The 15,344-nt window shown below is 41.3% G+C and overlaps 1 long non-coding RNA gene across 2 annotated transcripts in view; it reads left to right on the top strand.

Annotated features, from left to right (window-relative positions):
• Positions 1–1,532: 1,532 nt before the first annotated feature.
• Positions 1,533–15,344, top strand: part of LOC147176435 (uncharacterized) — a 26,880-nt gene continuing 13,068 nt past the window's right edge. The window contains exons 1-3 of one of the 2 annotated variants that reach the window (XR_015094590.1): positions 1,533–3,034; positions 8,192–8,277; positions 10,178–12,231. This is a non-coding gene — a long non-coding RNA (uncharacterized LOC147176435). Of the gene's footprint in view, positions 3,035–5,767; positions 8,278–10,177; positions 12,232–15,344 lie in introns of those variants that run through there. The other variant, XR_015094589.1, reaches the window with a different exon arrangement.

The following is a 15,344-nucleotide window of genomic DNA, read 5'->3' as shown; positions in this document are numbered from 1 at the left end:
GAGCTATGAGTATTTGAATGTCCAGTTTTAGCCCATTTATGGACATTTACAGGGGTCATACTTTGAACTCCCTTGTCCTAGACCAAAGGTACCCGAGTCCGGTCCTCGAGAGCCCCTATCTAGCCTGTTTTCCATGTCTCCCTCATCCAACGCAGCTGAATTCAAGGATCAGCTCATCAGCAACCTTTGCAGAAGCCTGATCCTGATCCTGAATCAGGTGTGTTCGTGGAGAGAATCATGCAAAACAGGCTGGATAGGGGCTTTTGACAACTGGACCTGGGCACCCCTGTCCGAGACGAAGGGCTGGATTGACCATCTGGCATTGGCCTGCAGGGCAGGTACCCAGTGGGCCGGCCTCTTTTGGGGCCGATGCAGTATTTATTGATTTATTTTAATTATTTTCCCTACATTTTACCACAATAAACAGTCCGTAAATCCCTTTTGAATATAGATAGCAAACATTATCAATACAGATCAGTGACAGAACTACATGTTAGGCAAGAGTCGGTCGGGATAGGATGAGCCGGCGAGTGAAAGTCAAGATGTCAGAGTCAATTATTTAGTGCCAGTCCAAGCCCTGCCTAGACGGTTAACCAGACTGACTTCAAACTTGGGCTGTGCCATCTCAACACCTAGAACAAGATCAGGGAGGGGGGGGGATATTCAGTTTTCAACATATATGACATGGACGGGTCATAAAATTTTGAGTTTCTAAATCCATTCTTAACGAAGCATTTCCGGTTGTACAAATCTAGTCCTAGAGGCACGAATATTTGGAGGCGTGACGTATAAAAAGTATTTTTTAGCCATATGCTAAACCTAACAGGAAATCCCAAAGAGACCTGTCATGATTCATGAACATCAATATTTTACAGATTTCTTTATACATTTTCAATAAATGGCTCAAAGCGCCCTCTACAAATGGTTAATGAAGCATTCCCGTTTGTACGATTGTGTGAAAGAAGACAAGAACAATGGCTATCAAATCTTTGACGTGATCACTTTGCACCATCCAATTAATCTTATGCGCAGATCACTTCATATGAGTTACTTTTTTTCCCATGTGCGGTGGGTCATAAGATTAACCTCTGATTGTAAATTCCAAGCAGATGTCCTGCTTACCTGTTTGCATAGCCATGCAAGTTTTGTTTGCATTGCCGTTCAAAATTAATCTGTTTATTATGTAGGAATACTCAATGGCGGAGGCACGTAGTGGCCAGGGGTGGCCATGGCCAACGCACCCCCCCCCCCCCCCCGCCTCCCCGACCACCACACGTGCCCCCCGGCGGCAACCCCCCTGGATCCTGGATATTCAACAATATTGTCAAATCCCTACTAAATAATTGATCTCAGCTCCTGAAGCAGATAGAAACATAATTCCAAAAACATGTCAGAGCTTACACATGTGGCGTTCACACAAACCTAAAATTTATTATTATAAACCATCTTTAAAAAAATAAAAAATAAAAAATCAACAAACAACTGTGTCGCACCAGTCGGTGTGTTTTTAGACACGGTTGTCATGTTGCCTATGTGAATGTCAACCTATGTTAGTGCTATGTTATATAATTTACTAGTTTTTGTTATTTATTTGTATGTTTAATGTTCAGTGTATTGAACAAATAAATGTGTGTACAATTAGACACAAAAAGAAGAAATTTGACATATCAATCTTGTACAGTAGGAACAAGCTGATATTTTAAAAGGACACAAAACAATTAATAAATAGGAACTGCAGAAAACAATATAATAAAAACAAACCAAGGTTTCTTTTTAAACGTATTTCTTGTACAAAATGGTCCATTCAGATATTATGATTGTATTCAATTAGGAAATCAAATACACTTGTAAAAAGCTGTAACAATATCAAATAACATGAAACAATGTGATAATCAAAATTACATTTATTAATGTATGAACTTTGACATCCAACAAAATGCCAAACAGGCAAAGAATTCCTGCAAAATTAAGTTCAGAGTCTTGAGTCCTGTTTACAAAAAAACTACAGGTAATAGATCTTACCACAGGAAAAACAATGGAAAAAAGTCATATTTTGGTGAGGTAAGGCATCAACATAGTTTTTTGTTTTTAATACTTAGTCGTGAATTTCGCTGTTCGGTTTCCTTTTCTACTTATTGTGTACAGGTCAGTAACTGACATTTGCCTTTTTGCCGCCGAGTGGCAGAAAGCTTTATTGTAACTGAGCAACTCATTGACAATTGTAACAGCTCCAATACATGGAATGAAGTTTTACAGTGCCTATAATTATGTACAAACATTATTGTGTGTTCAGGATTAAAGTTTGTACACTTTGCATTTTCCCCATGAAGTTGAACTCTTTAGTGCTCTTTAATACCAATGTGTTACTATTCATCACTCGATGAATTATGCGGTAATTATGATACTTATATTCCTGAAATATCTGTACATATACATGCACATAAGAGTTGTTCTTGGATTGATGCATACGTTTGTGAACCCTGCAGGCATGGTCAGATTTTTTTGTATAAAATATTAAAATAACCTTATTAAATGTTTTGTCATACCCAAATCTACAATGCTGACATTGAAAATAATGGACTTGAACAAAAATAATGATAATATTGTCATTTATTATTGAGCAAAAGTTGTTGATTGCATGTTGCATGATTGTGAGTGGAATTTTACTGGTGACCCAGTGGTGATACTGGTGACCCAGTGGTGACCCAGGGCAAATCAGGACACTTATGAAAGTTGTTATGTTCAACTGTTGTATAACTGTGATCATATGTTCTCTTGAAAACTGCAAATAAAAGAACCATAGGATAGGAGCGGCTAGGGACGTGGTGCGCTTTGACGCACAAAGGGATCCAAACAAGAAGGGAATGACCCATCGTCTGGAAGCAGGGACTGGCCCTCCTTGCTCTCAGGTGATGGGATAGTATAAGAGCTGGGGTTTTCCCACACTCTGGCAGAGTCTGCTGAGGGTTGTGCACGACGCCCAGCCTGCTGACGCTGATCTGCTGGGGTGTTTGGCTCTCCGCCCGTGTCAACGGTAAGAGAAACTGAACGTTATCTACGCATCGGCATCATGTGTTAGGGTAGTTTATCGTAGGGATTTGCATATTGACACTGTGATCTAGCCATATCTACTACTTGCTGTGGGTTCATATTAATAAAAGCAAATCATTGTAATTAAAGAAATCTTGTTCGCCTATCCTTTCGAACCTGAGAATTTCATAAAACAATGATCCATCGTCTACCAGGCTGTAACTTCACAAAGAACCGCTTCAGGTTATGATCCAGGATTTCACAATATTTCTCGGAATTCATTCCCTGGACTATGTGGAGTTGTCCAGATCCTGAGGATGAAAAGCCAGCCTAGAATTTAACATTCTCACCTGCATGCTTCACTCTGGGGTGAAGGTTCTTTTGCTGGTATGCAGTGTTGACTTTTCGCCAAACATGAATGTTTTAGTTGTGACCAAACAGTTCACAATTTTGGACTGAAAGCCTTGTCGATGGACTTTTCTTCTGATTGTTGATCTCTTTTGACCGGGTACATCGGCTTGGAGCCCGTAGAGGCAACAAACCCCGTCCTATTATTGCAAAGTTTGAGCATTTTAAACAGAAATTATTTGTTAAAAGTAAAGGACGGGAGCTTAAAGGGACCTCATTTGGAATGAATGATCAATTCCCGAGAGAGATCAATGAGCGGCGAAAGGTACTGTTTCCTATAATGAAACAAAATAGGCAGGAGGGTAAGCGGACTACGATAGCCGTTGATAAGTTATATATCGATGGCCAACTATTCCGGAACCCCAATTCCACTCCCTGGCTGTTCTAATTAGCATTGGTGGAACTAAACTTAGTTTGATTACTAGGTGTATACATATACTGTATATGTGGTTATAAAACCAAAAACATGAATACTTATTATGTTTAGGCTATATTATAAATATAATATTAATACACAACTATATCTAAAGTATATTTATAAAAAATAAAATAAAAAAAATCTCGCTGGGGTTACTGGTGTATTGTTATGTTTAATCCCCTGTTAATTTCCCTCACTTTCACCGCCCTACTCGTTTTTGCACTGTTTTATTTACTTACACGTTACCTTACACGTTACCTTACACGTTACCTTACACGTTACCTTACACGTTACCTTACACGTTACCTTACACATTACCTTACATGTTGCCTTATACGTTACCTCATATTTTATACAAACTATATAAATCACCTAACCACTTTGATTCTATCCTATAACATGCCAGTGGTGGCAAATGGCCTATACAGATATATACATAGGACTGTGTTTATATTATTTGTATGCATAAATTAGTTCTGGTTTCCTGGAATGTTTGTGGCGCTCGCTCACAGGCAAAAAGAATAAAAACTTTAGACCATCTCTTAAAATTAAAAGCAGATATTTGCCTCCTACAAGAAACCCACCTACAAAAATCTGAAGAAAAATTACTTATTGATAAAATTTTTAGCCAAGCGTACTCTGCCCCTTATAACAGTAGACAAAGGGGAGTCTGTATACTCATACATAAGAATTTACTCTTTACTCTAAATAATACAATAACAGACCCAGAGGGCCGATACATTATTATTCAGGTGACTATATTTAATAAAATATATACATTCGGTAATTTATATGCCCCTAATAATGATGATCCGGCTTTTTTCCATGAATTTTTCTCTAAACTGTTTGAATTAGCAGCGAACTCTACTATTATTATTGGAGGAGACTTTAACACAACCTTAAATCCATTAATGGATCGTTCTAATAAAACAACATGTATAAGGCGATCACAATCCACAAAAGTAATAGGGGAATATATGGATGACTTTGGCCTCGTCGACAGCTGGAGACTTAAAAACCCAAATAAGAAGGAATTTACCTTCTTTTCCGCTGTGCACCGGTCCTTTTCAAGAATTGATTTTTTTCTTACAAATAATTCTATTGCTGATAAAACCGTTACAAAAATACATCCTATTATTATTAGCGACCATGCACCAGTCTCCCTTTCCCTACAAGTTGATTATACCTTTAAACCACCACCTACATGGCGTTTTAACATCTCACTACTAAACGACGCAGAATTTGACAAAATTATAAGAAAAGAATGGGCGGACTTTTTGGAAATAAATGACTCTCCAGACCTATCTCCAGCTCTTCTCTGGGAAACCGGGAAAGCAGTAATTAGAGGTAAAATTATATCATATTCATCTTATAAAAAGAAACAGGATCAAAAATTAGAAAAAGACTTGGAAGATAAAATTAAACAACTGACGGATGAGTACGCAATAAACCCAAATAACCAAATATGGACTGACTTACAAAATACAAAAATACAGTTAGACGATATGTTAACTAAAAAGACAGAGTTTATAATACAACAATTGAGATACAACAACTTTGAATATAATAACAAATCAGGTAAATTTCTTGCAAACCAACTTCAACGTAATCGGGAAAAATCGCTTATAACGGCTATTAAAGGTACAACTGGTGAATGTACACAATCACCAGAAGAAATTAATCAAATTTTTTATAATTATTATCACAACTTATACTCAGAAACTAATAAACCTAACCCAGAGCATATTGAGGCATTCCTCAGTAGCTTAAGTATACCTCAGGTAACTACTGAATATAAAGATATGTTAGATGCACCACTTACTATAAACGAGTTGTACAGTGCTCTAGATAGTATGCCAAATGGCAAAGCACCCGGCCCGGATGGTTATCCGGCTATATTTCTAAAGCACTTCTGGTCAATGCTTGCTCCACTATTCTTAAGAGTAGTAACAGAAATTAAAACTAATGGTCACATACGCCCACACATGAATACAGCAGCAATTAAACTTTTATTAAAGCCAGAAAAAGACCCCACCCTTCCATCAAGTTACCGTCCGATTTCACTAATTAACACTGATATTAAAATTATCACTAAGGCTTTTACATCTAGATTAGAAACAGTAATCCCGACAATCATTCATAGCGACCAAACAGGCTTTATTAAAGAGCGTCACTCTACTAATAATATTAGAAGGCTCTTTAACCTTATTAGTATGTCACAGCGGCATGATAAAAAGGCAGTTATTATATCATTGGATGCAGAAAAAGCTTTTGATAAAGTTAACTGGTCCTTCCTCTTTGCTGTTTTAAATAAATTTGGCTTTGGGAAGTCATTTATTCACTGGGTGTCAGTATTATATGATTCTCCTAAAGCTACTGTTACTACTAATGGGATTATATCTAAGAGTTTTACTCTACAGAGAGGCACAAGACAGGGATGCCCACTGTCGCCTTTATTATTTGCAATATTTATTGAACCGCTTGCATTAGCCATACGCCAGGAAAGAATGATTCAAGGAATTCACTCTGGGGTAACAGAACATAAAATTAATCTATATGCCGATGATATTTTACTTTATTTAGAAAAGCCTGCTATTTCATTAGGGGAAGTATTTAACTTAATAACTAAATTCTCACAGTTATCAGACTATTCTATTAACTGGACAAAATCAACACTTCTACCTATTACAGAAAATTCATGGAACCCTGCAAGCCAGGACCCATACTACTCATTTCCTATAGGTAATTTAAAATACTTAGGCATAAAAATCTCACCTAAATTAACTGATTTAGTTCATTTAAATTTCACTCCACTTCTGGATAGCATTTATAGTGACTTGGAGCGCTGGAATAATCTTCCTATTTCTCTAATAGGACGAATAGCCACTATTAAAATGAAAGTTTTACCCAAAATAAACTATTTTTTCTCAATGATTCCATTTAAACCTACGGCTAACTGGTTCCAGTTGTTGGACTCAGCCGTTACAAAATTTTACTGGAAAAAAAAAAAAGCAAAGATTAGTCTATCTACTCTTCAGAAAAATAAATCCAAAGGAGGTCTAGAGGCACCAAATTTTATGCACTATTATATAGCCAACCAGCTACAATATATTATTTTATGGGCACAACCCAATAGAGATACTAACTGTTGGCTGGAACTAGAACAGAAGGATTGTAATAACCTCAGACTCCTAGATTTACTCTTTATTACAACATCGATTAAGCGCCATAACTGCTTTAAAAATCCAATGATTTCCGCCACCCTGACTGCCTGGTGGAAGGCACTAGAAATGACAAAAGCCAAAGTGGAGCCCAGCGGGCTTTCTCCCCTATGGCATAACCCCGACTTTCAAATTAACAACCAATCGTTTTATTTGAATGTGTGGGAGCAGAAAGGAATTACACATCTCCACCATCTCTTCTCAGATAATATGTTTATATCATATACATCCTTGCTCCAAAAATATAAAATAAAAAACGGAAACTTTTTACATTATTTGCAAGTTAAAAGTATGATAAAGAAACAAATTCCAACACTCCAGGGTACGCTCCAACCGCCTGTTTTAGCTAAAGATATTACCAAGCTTTCTCCGACAACAACAAAAAAACTCTCAAAAATATATAAGTTACTTTCATATACTGATAAAACGTCTTTACCCATCTCAAAATGGGAAACAGACTTGTCTATAGCTCCGGAATCTGTCTTTTGGATTCAAGTTTGTGAAAATGTTTTTAAAATGACAAAACACACAAATTTACAACTTATCCAATATAAAATTATTCACAGAACATACATTACTCAATATATGATGAAGAAAATGGGACTCTCAGACTCCGACATTTGTCTCCAGTGTTTACAAAACACTACAGACACTTATTTTCATGCTTTATGGTTATGTACTCCGGTTATGTGTTTCTGGACTAAAGTCTTAGAAAAACTTTCCGCTGTCTTGGACTGTAGGATACCGTTCTCTCCAAACTTGTGTTTGCTAGGTGACTTAACAACAATTGACTTACCACATAAACAATTTCAATCTATACTTGTAGCCCTTACTATCGCAAAAAAAACAATTCTTGTTAACTGGAAAAATAAACAAACTTTGAATATCGACCAATGGTCTAACCTCCTCATAAATCATATTTTAATGGAAAAAATATCTGCCTCAAATAAAAACCAAATGTCAAAATTTAAAGAAACATGGTCTACGTATATAGAATTTTTTAACCTAAACTTGGATTTTAATTCTGCCTTTTAGCGAGAGCCACAGCAGCGTTATAACTGGCATTGATGTTTCTGTATTAGGCAATTTGTAACTAATGGTTGTGTTTCCATAGTCAGGAACCCGGCTGCTGCCAGCGGGATCGAGCGGATTCACCTCCGATGGGCACCAGGGGTTGATATTCGGATTCACGGCATGCCAGTGGGTTAATTCTGTGGGTGCTGTCCCCCCTGGCGGGGAGTGGGCGGGTCTGCCCCTCTGTTGGCTGCTGGGTGGCGGCTGCGTCTTGGCCGTTCCCTGGGTCTCTTGGGGGGTGCTGCGTTGCGGGGCTTTCCCTGGTGTCGGGGGCGGCGCCGTTCCGGCGCGGTCCGTCGCTCTGGGCCCGGCGACGCGGTTCGGGGCCTGTGGGCCGCCGGGGTGCCCGGTGGTTCCCTCTCCCCTCCCCCTTCCTCCCCCTTGCTGCCTCTCCCTCCTCGCCTCTCCCCGCCCGTCCTCCGCCTCCCTGTCCCCTCTCCCTCGTCGCCCTTCCTCCTCCTCTCCCCCTCTCCTTGCGTCCCTGCCGCTGCCCCCTGCCCTTCTTGTCGTCCCCTTCCCTCCTCCCTTCCCCTTCCCCGGTACGCCTTCCTTCCCCTCCCCTGGGCCGGGGGCTCCATCCATGGCCCGGGTCTCGGTGCTATGGGGGCCGGCGGGGGTGGCTGGGGTTTGGTGTCGTGCCCGCCCCGCTCCGGTGGGCGTCCTGACACCTCGGGCGGGACCCAGTATCCGGGGGGCGAGCCCTATCGCCCCGCCGGACGGGTCCCATATGCCCGCCGGGGTCCTGGTGGGGTGGGTGGGGGCTTGGTGGGCCGGTGCGCCTCCTGCCCCCGCCCGGTTGGGGGGGGCCCCGCTGGTCACACCTCTTAACTCACTACACTAGGTTTGCACAATACACTTTTATAGACATATAGGGCACATAACACACTTTGGGGGGTGGGGTAGGGTGGAAACACCGTCTTCACCCTACAACTCCCCTCCAATTTTAATACACCACACAACTTGTGGGTGGGGGGGGGGGCTTGTGGGGGTGCCATCGGTTGGGGGCCGCAGTATAGAGCAGTGCTGCGGTCCCCTGTCCGTGTCGCCACCCGCCCCCCCCCCCCCGCCCTATCTATTTTTTTTTAATGCACCACATACACTCAGCAACATGCTTGGGTGGCGGGTGGATCGGAGCGTGGGAATATCATTTCCATCGGCTCCGGTTCACCTGCTCCTAATTTTAATGCACCACACACACACACTTGTATATACACTGGGTGGGGTCACATTCACGGTTTAGGGGTAGAGTTCGCCAGTCCGCGAGCTGGCGGACTCAGTAACAGGGGTTAATTTTCACAAAGAACGCTGGGGTGACGACCGGGGCCTTCCCCCGCTGGGCCTGGGGTTCGGGGGTGTCGGCCGCCCTCCGGTGCCCCCATCTCCCCCTTCTGCCCCCGGTGTTCCGTCCTTCCACACGGCGGGGGGTGGGGTGGGCGCGGCTGCCCTCTCCGCTCCGCTGCCCGGCCCCTCTTCGGCGCCGGTGCCTGGGTGCGGGTGGTCCCCGGGGGCTGGGGGTCGGGGGTTGGGGGGCTGCCGGTTGGTCGGGGTGGGGTCGGGGGGGGGCGGCTTTGTTGGGGGGGGGGCGATGGTGGGGGTTGCGGGGTGGGGGGGTGCTGGGGGTGGGGGGTGTCTGGGGGATTGGGGGCATGGGGGCGGCTGGGGCTGGGTTGGGGTGGGTGGCGGGGGTGGATGGGGGGCGGGGGGTTGTGGGGGGGGGCGGGGGTTGGGGGCCGGTGGGGTGCCTGGTGGGCCTGCAGTGCCCCGTCCTGCTGCGTTGGGCCGGGGGCGCGGGCCGGGTTGGGGCGGGGGGCGCTCCTGCTCCTGGGTTTGCTCTCCGGCCGGTGGCCCTGGTGGGGCCCGGGGGTCGTCCTTTGGCGCTGCCGCGGCCTGGGGGGCCCTGAGGTGTTGCGCTTGCTCTGTTCCGGCGGGGGTCGACGGCTCCCCTCTTTGGTGGAGATTTTCATGCATGCCAGATCCACCACACCAGCATCTACCGAAACTCAGACACAATCTGTTTCCTCCTCAGGTTATTGAATCGGTGGAGGCTGGTGTCTCGGATCTCACGCGGCTTCGTCTGTCCTTCCTTCCTTTTCTCGGTCTCTCCGTTGGTCTCTTGAGGCCTCCCTGATTTTATGTTTTTTGGATTTGTTGGGGTCTGGATGTTTCTTGGGCTGGGGAGGAGTTCTGGTGGGGGGTGTCTGGTCGGTGCTGGATTTCACCTTCCTTGGTTTTCTTCGGTCCCCTCGGGTCTCCTGGTGTTCGATTTAGGTGAACGGTATGAGATTTTTTTTTTCTAATAGGTTTTCTGGTGAGCTAACAAACACACGCACGCACGCACGCACGCACGCACACACACATACTCACCCACACACACAAAAAAAAAAAAATGTATGTATGTATATATGTATATATGTATGTATATATGTGTATATATATATATATATATATATATATATTTAAAAAAAAAAAAAGAGCAATGATGATGACATTTCCGAATGAACAATACTGAGCTCTATAAAACAAAAGAAAAAAAAAAAGAAAAAAAAAAAAAAAAAAGACACGGTTGTCATGTTGCCTATGTGAATGTCAACCTATGTTAGTGCTATGTTATATAATTTACTAGTTTTTGTTATTTATTTGTATGTTTAATGTTCAGTGTATTGAACAAATAAATGTGTGTACAATTAGACACAAAAAGAAGAAATTTGACATATCAATCTTGTACAGTAGGAACAAGCTGATATTTTAAAAGGACACAAAACAATTAATAAATAGGAACTGCAGAAAACAATATAATAAAAACAAACCAAGGTTTCTTTTTAAACGTATTTCTTGTACAAAATGGTCCATTCAGATATTATGATTGTATTCAATTAGGAAATCAAATACACTTGTAAAAAGCTGTAACAATATCAAATAACATGAAACAATGTGATAATCAAAATTACATTTATTAATGTATGAACTTTGACATCCAACAAAATGCCAAACAGGCAAAGAATTCCTGCAAAATTAAGTTCAGAGTCTTGAGTCCTGTTTACAAAAAAACTACAGGTAATAGATCTTACCACAGGAAAAACAATGGAAAAAAGTCATATTTTGGTGAGGTAAGGCATCAACATAGTTTTTTGTTTTTAATACTTAGTCGTGAATTTCGCTGTTCGGTTTCCTTTTCTACTTATTGTGTACAGGTCAGTAACTGACATTTGCCTTTTTGCCGCCGAGTGGCAGAAAGCTTTATTGTAACTGAGCAACTCATTGACAATTGTAACAGCTCCAATACATGGAATGAAGTTTTACAGTGCCTATAATTATGTACAAACATTATTGTGTGTTCAGGATTAAAGTTTGTACACTTTGCATTTTCCCCATGAAGTTGAACTCTTTAGTGCTCTTTAATACCAATGTGTTACTATTCATCACTCGATGAATTATGCGGTAATTATGATACTTATATTCCTGAAATATCTGTACATATACATGCACATAAGAGTTGTTCTTGGATTGATGCATACGTTTGTGAACCCTGCAGGCATGGTCAGATTTTTTTGTATAAAATATTAAAATAACCTTATTAAATGTTTTGTCATACCCAAATCTACAATGCTGACATTGAAAATAATGGACTTGAACAAAAATAATGATAATATTGTCATTTATTATTGAGCAAAAGTTGTTGATTGCATGTTGCATGATTGTGAGTGGAATTTTACTGGTGACCCAGTGGTGATACTGGTGACCCAGTGGTGACCCAGGGCAAATCAGGACACTTATGAAAGTTGTTATGTTCAACTGTTGTATAACTGTGATCATATGTTCTCTTGAAAACTGCAAATAAAAGAACCATAGGATAGGAGCGGCTAGGGACGTGGTGCGCTTTGACGCACAAAGGGATCCAAACAAGAAGGGAATGACCCATCGTCTGGAAGCAGGGACTGGCCCTCCTTGCTCTCAGGTGATGGGATAGTATAAGAGCTGGGGTTTTCCCACACTCTGGCAGAGTCTGCTGAGGGTTGTGCACGACGCCCAGCCTGCTGACGCTGATCTGCTGGGGTGTTTGGCTCTCCGCCCGTGTCAACGGTAAGAGAAACTGAACGTTATCTACGCATCGGCATCATGTGTTAGGGTAGTTTATCGTAGGGATTTGCATATTGACACTGTGATCTAGCCATATCTACTACTTGCTGTGGGTTCATATTAATAAAAGCAAATCATTGTAATTAAAGAAATCTTGTTCGCCTATCCTTTCGAACCTGAGAATTTCATAAAACAATGATCCATCGTCTACCAGGCTGTAACTTCACAAAGAACCGCTTCAGGTTATGATCCAGGATTTCACAATATTTCTCGGAATTCATTCCCTGGACTATGTGGAGTTGTCCAGATCCTGAGGATGAAAAGCCAGCCTAGAATTTAACATTCTCACCTGCATGCTTCACTCTGGGGTGAAGGTTCTTTTGCTGGTATGCAGTGTTGACTTTTCGCCAAACATGAATGTTTTAGTTGTGACCAAACAGTTCACAATTTTGGACTGAAAGCCTTGTCGATGGACTTTTCTTCTGATTGTTGAAGCATGCACATGTGTCCCAGATGCAGCAAAAGAGGTCTGCAAATCCCTCAATGTGATGCACAGGTTGGCTTTCACCTGAATTATAATTTTTCTTGTGGGGCTTGCTGATGTTTTAGAAGGCCGCCCACTTATAGGCAGGATTGTAGTAATTTTCAGTGTTCTGTAGTTGCAGATGATCTGCTTCACAGTGGAGTGATGAAGCTCAAATTTTTTTTGATTACTTTATAGCTTTCCCCAAACAGATGTGCTGTCACTACCTACTTCCCGAGGTCCCCTGATATTTCTCTTCCTCTCAGCATGACTGACCTGTATGGGTTTACCTGAATAAGACTAAAGTGACGTGGTTTTGTCTCTGTTTCAGTCAATGATGCACAATTTCTTTGCGAAACCTCTCATTTCATTGGTTCATTTCAGTGGTTAGTTTAGCTACCAATTTGTCCTACCTGATCCTACTTGACTGCTTGTTTTAAGCAATGCAGCTCAGGGTTCACATACTTTTGCACCTACATGAAATGACCAAAAACTATTTTTAATTAAGTTTTGACTACACATCCATCCATCCATTTTCTTAACCTCTTGTCCTCACAAGGGTCGCGGGGGGCGCTGGAGCCTATCCCAGCTGGCTTCGAGTAGTAGGCGAACTGGTTGCCAGCCAATTGCAGGGCACATAGAGACGAACAACCATCCACACTCGCAAACACACCTATGGACAATTTGGAGTGTTCAATTAACCTGCCATGCATGTCTTTGGAATGTGGGAGGAAACTGGAGTACCCGGAGAAAACCCATGCAAGCACGGGGAGAACATGCAAACTCCACCCAGGAAGGCCGGAGCCCGGACTCGATCTCACGTCCTCTGTACTGGGAGGCGGACGTCCTAACCAGTTTGACTACAGAATTGATTAAAAAAATTAACAATGCATTGAATTGATAAACCTACACCTGTTATTTCATATAAAATATAATGGTTCAGATTGAACAACAGCAGCACTTTATATGCATAAAAAAGTAGTAATTTGCAAACACTGCAATTTCGGTAAAGGCTACTATGCTATGCCTATGAAATTCACTTTTGTTGAGTAATTATTTGTGGAATGTGGAGGAATGGTGGCATGTTCTCTTGGAGAGGGCTCTTGCTGGTGGTCGGCCCTGGATTTGTCAACTTTCTTGGATTTTGGATCTGAAGTTAATGTCCTTCACCCCAGAATATGGGATAATCACCCTCCCAGACTTCTCTGTTATCAACCATAGTTGTGTAGGCCTCTCATTCATACTCTGGGAATGACTCACCTTGAATGGAAAAAACACAAATGAGAATAAAGTTTATAAAGCGAGATATATCCAGTTTTCACTGAAATAAACAACAGAAATATCGAGCAGTCGAGCAAATATACCACTTCTAAAGTGTACATGAAGTATTATTAAATTGTATTTATTTTTACAAAATTTCGTGTCATATTTTGCTGATTGTAACTCGATGTCTCCCCTACATTGATTTGATTGACTGAACATAGTCTTACGTAATCATTTCTGTAATCAATGAATAGATGGGAGATATAACATGTTGGAAATCATTTCTCTGATTTCTGCGTGTTCAAATAAAATTCAAAGTTGAAGTCTCGTGGAGAAGTTTTGCTAGCTTTATTTCAGAATCTGAAAGACATCTCTAGAACCCGGCTCAAATAGCCCTGATCCAAGAAGTGTAACATTCTCAAACAACACTCACCCATATATACCTAACAGTTCCCACCCCCTTTATTGATAAGAAGTACATTTTGCCCTTCCAGGCATAGCCCAACCCATGTGGCACATCCTGTCAAAACAAGAGTCCCCCAGTTTTATCTTTGTTCAGGAGGTGTCTTGATCAACTCAAAGGACGTGGGTAAAACACCCGGCCCCCACCACGTCCTGGCTCCAGGGTTGTTTATGGACCGACCTTTTGTTCCAACACCTCTGGTTTAGATTAAATCAGACACCTCACTATTGACAGGGAAGAGAACCAAGACCACAGATAAACTAACATATGGGGAACAGTTGTATTTATCTAACTAAAATCAAAAACACTTTGAAGAATATATATTGAAACAGAAAAACAATGTTAATAATCCAACAAACACTAGATTATTCTTGGGGAAAACACAGCGCAACATTGTACTTACTTTTATCAACAGTAAATTTTGATGAGAAGTATATTTTTTCTATTATCTTCAGTGAAACAATCATTCATACTTTTTTTGCACAAGTATTCAAGTAAATTTGAACAAAAAGTTAACTCATAAATTGAAAAAACACTGGGACAAGTGATTTTTATCAATTAACACTACAAAACATGTACCCAATCATGGAATATTCAATATTTGTCACAATTCTCTTATCATACCTTTAATCTATCTAGTTCTTTATAATTACAAATTTTATTTTATAATTAGACATTTTTAATCCGTCTTGTAAACATTTAAACACGATAACCACAACACTTTAGTTTATACTCGTGCAGTCTCTTTGTTCGCAGCTAGCCAACTAAAGATAGCTTGAAGGTTTTGATGTACAGCATGATGAGTTTATCGACAATTTACACCATTAAAGTAGTGATTGATGTACTGTGTCAACCAAAAGCAACATA

The sequence above is a fragment of the Leptonotus elevatus genome, chromosome 4 (assembly GCF_054856555.1).
Source record: "Leptonotus elevatus isolate MCC_2025b chromosome 4, RoL_Lele_1.0, whole genome shotgun sequence".
In the NCBI taxonomy this organism is placed as follows: domain Eukaryota; kingdom Metazoa; phylum Chordata; class Actinopteri; order Syngnathiformes; family Syngnathidae; genus Leptonotus; species Leptonotus elevatus.
Note: the sequence above shows the minus strand (reverse complement) of the source record. Positions and strands in the feature narration are given on the sequence as shown.